The sequence below is a fragment of the Grammomys surdaster genome, unplaced genomic scaffold, assembly GCF_004785775.1.
Source record: "Grammomys surdaster isolate TR1022 unplaced genomic scaffold, NIH_TR_1.0 125780, whole genome shotgun sequence".
Lineage (NCBI taxonomy): Eukaryota > Metazoa > Chordata > Mammalia > Rodentia > Muridae > Grammomys > Grammomys surdaster.
Genome location: NW_021620611.1, coordinates 2,175,360 through 2,184,001, shown reverse-complemented (window position 1 = coordinate 2,184,001; position 8,642 = coordinate 2,175,360). Strand labels below are relative to the sequence as shown.

General features: G+C 40.9%; 1 pseudogene; it reads left to right on the top strand.

The window, feature by feature from the left end:
• Positions 1-5,654: 5,654 nt before the first annotated feature.
• LOC114640136 lies at positions 5,655-5,972 on the top strand (annotated as a pseudogene).
• The last annotated feature ends 2,670 nt before the right edge of the window (positions 5,973-8,642 follow it).

Here is an 8,642-nt window from a genome sequence, read left to right as displayed (position 1 = left end):
CAACAAGCTTGTCACATTCCCTGGGCAACATGGATGACCTGGTGATCAATTGACAACTATTGCAAAAAGAGGAAGTTGGCTCAGCTTGACCAGGGAAGAGAATGAGCTCCCTGGGAGGTTCCTGTATGCTAACTGGAGATGAAGTAAGGTTCAAACTTCTCTTAAGAGAAAAACAATGTTTTCTTCTTTCCTTTCTACACTGTGGGGCTGGGGAATCTTGGCAAGCACTTTACAATGGAGTTGCTTCCACAGTCCCAAAATATATTCCCTTTGAGAATTGAGGTTATAAAATGCACATGTAAATAGAAATGTGTAGTTTGTGCTGTAGGGAGAGACGTCTGAATGTCCATTTTTCTCAAAATGGTGGCTGAAAGGCTGAGAGTCAGGTACCTTTGGAGATGGGATAGGTAGACCGCTTGCTGTGCGGCACAAGAAACTCCATGTAAAAAGTAGGGTGTCTTTATAAATCACCACTGAGGGTGAGCAGTCAAGGCAGGGGAGTCCCAGGAACTGACCAGTTCAATCAGTGAGCTCCAGTGTAGCAAGAAGACAGCCAATGTCAAACTCTGGTTTCTACTTACCTATGCTCCCGCACACATACCTGCATGCATACACCATAAAACGAGAGAGAGAGAGAGAGAGAGAGAGTTGTAAGAGTGATAGCTACATTTTCTATGATAATTGCTGTTAGCTTACAGGCGACTCAACTAGGCTCTTCCCAGAGACCAAGTAATGGCTTATGTCATCACCTGCCACTGCCATGTGTGGGTGGTTTATAAAAGGACTGCTTACCACCACAGTTCTCTCTGTTCTCATGTGTTCCTGGCCAGTCTCTTTTTCTCCCACTTTCTCTTCTTTGTGCCCAGCCTCTTCTCTGTCCTCATGGCTCTGCTGTCTGTCTGTCTGTCTGTCTGTCTGTCTGTCTGTCTGCTTGTCTATCTGTCTGCCTTCCTGACTGCCTACCTATCTGTCTGTCAGCCTGCTTGTCTACCTGTCTGTCTGTCTATCTGCCTGTCTGTCTGCCTGTCTGCCTGCCTGTCTGCCTGCCTGCCTGCCTGTCTGCCTGTCTGCCTGTCTGCCTGTCTGCCTGTCTGCCTGTCTACATGTCCACTCCTCTGCTACTCCTTCTCCAGGTCCTCATTTCCCTCCCTTCCTCCAAGATCCTACCAGATCTGTTGCATGGCATAATTTCTGAGAGGAACACCATGGTACGGGCTTGTCAGGTACCCCCTTACCACATTATATTTCATAACAAATACAATCTAAAATTATAAGCCTTTAAATCATTTTTTGATGTCTTGTGATATGTGAATATAATTTAAAAAGCAAGCTTTTCAAGATAAACCACTGGAAATCTACTGGTATAACTCTCCTACTTCAGGACCAAGAAAAATTCAGGTCCTGATGGGAAACTAAGCTTATTACCTATACAGTACTAAGGCTAGGGATGGAATCCAGATCTTCTGACCCCTTTTGTCACTGTACATATTTATGCTTATACAAAAATAAGCCTGTGATATTAATAAGTTTAGAAAGCTCTTAAGAATATGAAGGTTGCTTTCTAGAGTATTACATTCCTATATTATTCCATGTAAATATTTGGCTCCTACTCCCATAGTCTAGGAATAACGTTCAATGGGAAGAAATATGGGGTCTGGCAAATTTCCAGCCTTTTCTGCTCTAAAATCAAGTAATGCAAGCAGATAGTTCTCAAAGAAAGACTTCAGGATTCCAAACAATGAGATGTGTCTCACTGGTGGCCTTTCTAATGTCTAAACGGCGGTTTTCCTGTAATGCTTCCATGCATCCTGCACTGTCACAACACCCTTGGTGAATGCGGATGCAGGACTGGACTGGATAACTCGAGGGGCACTGTGACATGAAAGCAGAGCTGAAATTGGTTTAGAAGCACAGTGTGGTTGCCAGTCAAGGATCTCTTTGTCCCAGAAAATTGTAGAGTGTTGTGAGGGAAGTCACAGGAAAAGAAATATAGAAGGGTGGAAATCTTATTTGTTCAGATTAAGAGATGCTTGAGGCAGCAAAGAACAAAGGTGTGATTTTGCCACAGCCCTGGCTGTGTTTAGATGCACTTAGGAGCCGGAAGATGAGATTCAGGTTGCTTTATGGAGTGCAGCTAATAAAATCATCTCCTCTTGTGTTTTGGTTTCCTTGTCTCTCAAGCCCACTCTCCCATCTGACAAATGCTGCTCTCCCCAGCCCCCGGCTACATCAAGGGAATTCAAAGTGGCACCACATTGATTAGGGCTTGTGAAATGTAAGTAGAGGTTACTGTTCATCAGACCTTCAACATTTCTGCAGCTGCACCTTTGTAATGGCCTGCAGATGTGCTCCACCTGCTCACAGCTGCATCTCCAGGGAGAACTGACCGTTGGACTGAGCTAAAACACAGACAGCAGAAACACAGAATGTAACCTCTGTGGAATGTTTGTACATCGGACCACTTCCCTTAGACCAAATGGGGTGGAGATGCACTGATTCCTTTCTTAAAAGACAATTCAAGGTGTACCAGGACCAACCATAATCCCACTCTGACCCAGACTAGAATGGAATGTCTAACTCCTTTTCCCCTTATGAATGCAAACCTCGTACTTTTAATGGCTTCATCTTATTAACTTTAAAAAGCGTCCAACACGTTTTTTCAGAAGAGATCCCTTCCACTCAAGTCTGCCTTCAGCCACCCATTCTTTCATTTCACAGCAAATTTCTGTGAAGAGCAAACTTTATGGTTTCCATTTTCCTGTCCCCTCGTCACTAAGAATGTAATGTGGATCGCAATCACATAGTTTTATCGAAATTGCTCTCACTGAAGTCACCAATGAGCTTCTTATTATTAACCTAATCACCAATTCTCTACCCTAAACTCACTGTGTCTTTCAAAGTGATTTGACCTGTGAGCTACAAATGCAGCTCTAAGAAGTTGAAAACTTAAAAAAAAAAAAAAAGGCTAGGAAGGAAACAGCTTTCCTCCTTCACTTATGCCTTGTCTGTCTCTGTGCCTGGATATTCAGTCTCTTTTTCTATGTCCCTCTTTGGCCACCTATTACTCATTTATGTCACCGTGCCATTGCCTGTGACCTCTTTTTTATTCAGTATCATATCCCACAAATGATTTCCTTCTTTCATTCCTAAATGAATTGGCTTGTGAGTCTGTCATTATTCTCAGAATAGTCATTCCTAGCCTCCTGAGTCACACACTTCCTTCTTAAAAGGATTCCTCCAAATACCCTCAATGTCAAATAAATCAAAAATAGAGAATAGTCACCTGTTCATCTTTTTCTATCCCTTAAGTTAGTGAACAGTGTCAAGCTAATCGAGGTATCGTCAGTTTTTTTATCTCTTAGGGACACATCACAATGTTTCTATGATTGTCAAATTTACTTCCTAAATATGTTTTACATTGGAACTCATCCTGGTATGACAAGCTGTTTGTGTACCCTGAACATTCATATGTTGAAGCCCTAACCACCTAGCACCATAGCACCATATTTTAAGATGGAGGCCTTGAAAGGTAATAAGAATTGAACGAAATTATGAAGATGGGACCCTTAGAATGGGATTAGTGTCTTTATAAAAAAAAAGACCCTGGTGGTTTCATTCATTCTATTATGTGACTTCAAAGCAAGAAAGTCAAAGCAAATCAACAATGTTGGAAAGGACTCCTCTCACACAGCCAGTCTGGTAATAATGACTTGACCTTTGGCCCTCCAGACTCTTATAGGAGAAATAGGTATTTTAGTTCTCAGACATTGGTATTTTGTTAAGCCAGCCTAGCAGAACAAAGGACCAGAATCATCACACTTGCCTCCTAATAGAATAACCTCATTTCGTTCACCTTCAACTGAGAGGCTTTAAGTATATGCAAGGTAGCCAGTCTGTGAAACTTGAGGTGGCACTTGACTCTAGGACAAAGCGCTCACTATTGACTATTACTTAGGAAGACATAAGTAACTTGTCTGCACTTCTCACTAACTTCTTCCTCCCACGTACCAGGTCCAGCTCTACTACCTGTCATTCTTTCACCTTCTAGAAAGTCTTCCTCTGCTCTCGTGCCCACTGCTGCCTCTCTGCAGCCCACTCATGATTAAATACTCATGCTCACCCAGTTGGCAACATAAGGAGCTGCTCAAAGCATGAGCTCTGCAGCCCTGACTTATTTGATTCCTTGACCTGAGTCAACTTGATTGCAGTTATAGTTTATAGCCTGAGTTTCCGATAAGCATTATAAACTGAGGGCTTGGTCATCAGCCTGTGATACTTTAGGGAGTTGGGGAAATGATCAGGGTATAGGACCTAGGGAAAGAAAATTAGGTCAGGTTTATGTCTTTGAACTGAGTATGGAGATTTTGGCTCCTTCCCCCTCTGTCTTGTATGTTTCTGCAGTCATAAGGTAAGTCACCTGGCTCTGCCACATCCTCCTTTTATAATGCTCCATCTTGTACTGTTCTCCAAACAAGAAGACATAGTGATCACAGATTGAAATGCATGAATCCAGAGCCAACAGAAACATAATCTCACAGAGTTGTTATAAAGATTAAGTTAGTTTTCACCTGTAATGTGTTTAGAGTGATCCTGACCATATAGCAAGAGACATATTAATGTCTAATAAAGAAAATCTATTCCCAGAGTCTGTCTAGACACCACCTTCTCTGAAGCTTCTCCCAACTTTGCACTGAGTCTTCCCCAAATGTCCATCTTCCGTGCTTCCTCGGACTTCTGTAACATGCAGTTGATCTTGCACTGATGCTAACTAACTCTGCCCTTTCCCAAATATGCTCTTTATAGCACCACAGGAAAAAGAAAGATGGTGCCTATTGTGTTGACATATCCATGTTCCATGCTTAGCAAAGCACGCAGCCTACATCAGCCATCAAATATAAATCAATATGTCACCGGAGTAGTAATAGTTTATTTGTAGCCACATATTATATATAAACAATCTTTAAGATATTATTTTAATAGTTACTACATTAGGAATTACAAAAACTCCTAATGTGGTGAAACCATGAGGCACTACTAGCATAATATAATTTCTTTTGCCAGTAACAGAAAATATAATAATCGGATCCAACTGGACTAAATAAGAGAAAGGTGAGTATTTGCCGGGACACATAACTGAAATACTGACAGATGGTTGACTTTAAGACTTAAACAAGATTATCAAAACCCTACTGCTCTGGATCTCTGAGTAACGCTTCCTGTCACAAAGGCCTCATTTTCGAGGAGGATGTTCTGTCCTCAACAGCAAAAGACTCATAACCTCCCTGCCAAACAAGCTAAAAAAAAATACATGTGACTCTCAATATGTGGATTCAGTAAGCAACTGTTGGTCTGACAGACATACAGACATACAGAAGAGGCTACGTAAATGGTAGGTAAATAACGACTGATTATAGCTTATAGAAGACAGATACACGATAGACAGATGGATAACAGAAAGATGGATGAATAGGTGATGGAAGGAGTATGGATAGATAGGTTTCTCCAGCTGAGCCACATGTCATTCTTGCACCAATTGTTCCTAGTGGGATGTCAAAAACACAAAGTGGGGTTCACCCATTGCTGCCTCCTTCTTCTGCCACTCCTGGTGCCGAGTATATGCTCCTTCAGTGTGGACCTGGTGCCTCTTTTGTGAAATGGCAGCTGAGGAGACTCCGCTTTTCGCTGTGGCTGATGAGAAACCCAAGGAAGGGGTCAAGGCTGAGAGTAGCAACCATATTCGTTTGAAGGTGGCAAGGCAGGGTGGTCGTGTGGTACAGTCTAAGATTAAGAGGCATACACCACTTAGTAAACTAATGAAAGCCTATTGGGAAGGGCAGGGTTTGTCAATGAGGCAGATCAGATTCCAGTTTGATGGGCAAGCAGTCAATGAAACAACCACACCTGCACAGTGGTAAATGGAGGATGAAGATGCGATTGGTATGTTCCAGCATCCGACAGGAGGTGTCTCCTAAATAGGGAACCTGCTACTTTCCTCCAGAAGTTTCTTAGAGACCAAGAATACATTCTCAGTTAGAACTGCAATCTGTTTCCGCTACATCTTGACCACTACAGTGGACTTTTCTCTATCCCTTCATCTCCCTGTTCCCATTCCTGTATTGTTCATAACGTGGCAGGAGCATGTACACAGCATGCTCTTCTTTTTTCTTTTTCTTCTTTAAACTAATGGCCAGTGTTCTGTTTGGGTTGACATCAGATGGAGATGGTTTGGGGGAAAGCATTGGTTCTGTGGAAATCTCCCCCTTTCCCCGTTAGTAGCACAGTCATCCAGCTCTTATCTTTATATCCCAGGAAGTTATTATGCTCTCATTGTTTTAACAAAAGAACTCAACAACATAAAATTCTGCATACCTTGTTCAATTGGAGAATTTTAATGTTTTTCATTTATCATTGTAAAACCAAGGACAATTTTATAACTTTTTGTATGTAGCTGTTATATGTTGGGCAATCTGTCTTTAAGTCAGGATAAACTACTCTTGAATAAAATGATAGTTTCCCCTTCAAGTTAAGTGTCTTGTTGTTTAAATAAAGTTCTTGTTTAAAAAAAAAAAAAACAAGAGAAATTGGGCATCACTGTCAGATGGACTGTGTATGCTGACCGTGTCAATTGTCAAGGTATTATACTTCATTTCTAGATTCACTGTCCTTTCTCTGCATATATTGTGCAGTCAAACCCTGTAAACATGTTGCATTATCTGGCTGGTGCAGCACTAGGTCCTCTTTTTAAAAGGCACTGGAGCCATATTCCAGACCTTTTATGTGCTTCAGTGTGTGGTGTGTGTGTGTGTGTGTGTGTGTGTGTGTGTGTGTGTGTGTGTGTTTTATTGCCCCTTTCCTAGGGTCTTGTCGAGGAAAATATTCCTTAACTCAGGCTATCTACTTAACTGACATTTGCTCTCAAGAAGAAGGAAGTCTTGGCTCCTGACATTTTATGTGTGTGTGAATGTGTAAATGCATAGGTAGGTGTGTGTGTGTGTGTGTGTGTGTGTTATGTATGTAAATGTGTGTCCATGTGTGAGTGCATAGGTAGGTGTGTGTGTGTGTGTATGTGTGTTATGTATGTAAATATGTGTCCATGTGTGAGTGCATAGGTAGGTGTGTGTCTGTGTGTGTGTGTTTGTGTGTGTGTGTGTGTGTGTGTGTGTGACTCAGAGACATTCACCCACCAGTAACTTTGACTCCTCAACACAGGTCTATGGTTTCCTGCTCATCAACCTTGATAGATATCTAACGTTCAGCTGGGAATCAATACAGCTAGTGAATTCCCCACTATCTACAGAATCACACCCATCCTTATCATGATACCTAAAACCCAGTCTGGGCTAGGCAGCCTTCCATGTTTGTTCTTCTAAGGGATTTTCTTTTGAAGCCTTGGCATATTATCACAATTCTATTTTATTTGTTCTTAGTATTTACTCTTCTTAGTTGGTAGGCAGTAAATCTCTACATTAAGTGTTATTCTATTCAAATTACTGCTGTGGAGTCTGTGCCCTAATTAGATCCGATCTACTACACTGGAAGAGCAAAACCAACTTGGCCATTGAGTAAATTACAGGTCACTCACTCACTTACATAAACAGTATGCAAAATATCTTTCCACAATATATAGAAACATGGAACTGTATATGGCATGGTAAATTTTAAAGGAAATTATAAAGCAATTATACAATATAACTTCTGTATTTTCTAGGATGCTACAGTTATAAAACTTAGGATGATTTGCTTCTTTTCCTATTTAAAAATGCTTTAAAATAGTACCCATTTATCTTAATTATGGAAACATAGATTACAGAATGGCTAATACTAATAAAAATTAGCCAGTGGAATAGGCTTTTAAACTAGGTTCTGGATTAGCTACAAGCAACAGAAAATTCTAACATAAGGGTTCCAAAACCACACTGGGTTTAACTTTTCTTCTACATTTAAAAGGAACCAAAGTAGCAGCCAAGTCTAGCAGGGTTGCTCATGGTATTAAGGACTCATGTTCCTGCCTTGGGTTCTGCTCTCTGTGATTTCTTTTTCTAAGAATCGGCATTTCAAGTTCCAGATCAGGAGCAAGAAGACGAAGGAGGCAGGGGCTTCTTTCAAAGTCATTTCAAATAAATTGTATACTTCATTTTAAAAAAAAATTCACCCTTTGGGTTAGTTTTGTTGATAAGCAATTTCTGCAACTAAATTAGACTAGTAAGAGAAGTTTTAGTGAAGTCTCACAGCCCTTTGAAACTATCTCTACAATTTGGCCTTTAAAATAGACTATACACTTTAGAGAAAGTTTAGATTGACAGATAAATTTGGTAGAAAGTCTAGATAAGCTCTATCTTCTCTAGCACATGCTGAGTCTTTCCTGATGTCAGCATTCCACCAGCGTGACACAAGCTCTACTGTGGACAGCTCTGTATTAGCACACCAGCATCTTTCAAGCCCAGCATTTACAGAGGGCTTACTTTGAGTTCCGTAATATATTTGAGGGTCTTTACAGATCATCACTGATGTACAATCAACATTATGGTCAAATACAATGTGACTGCCCTGTTCCAAAAGATCCTTTGTGTTTTGATTATGTACCCCCCCTTTCCTCTAAACCCTGTCAGTCAGTGACCTTTTTCATTACTCCGTACTTTGCT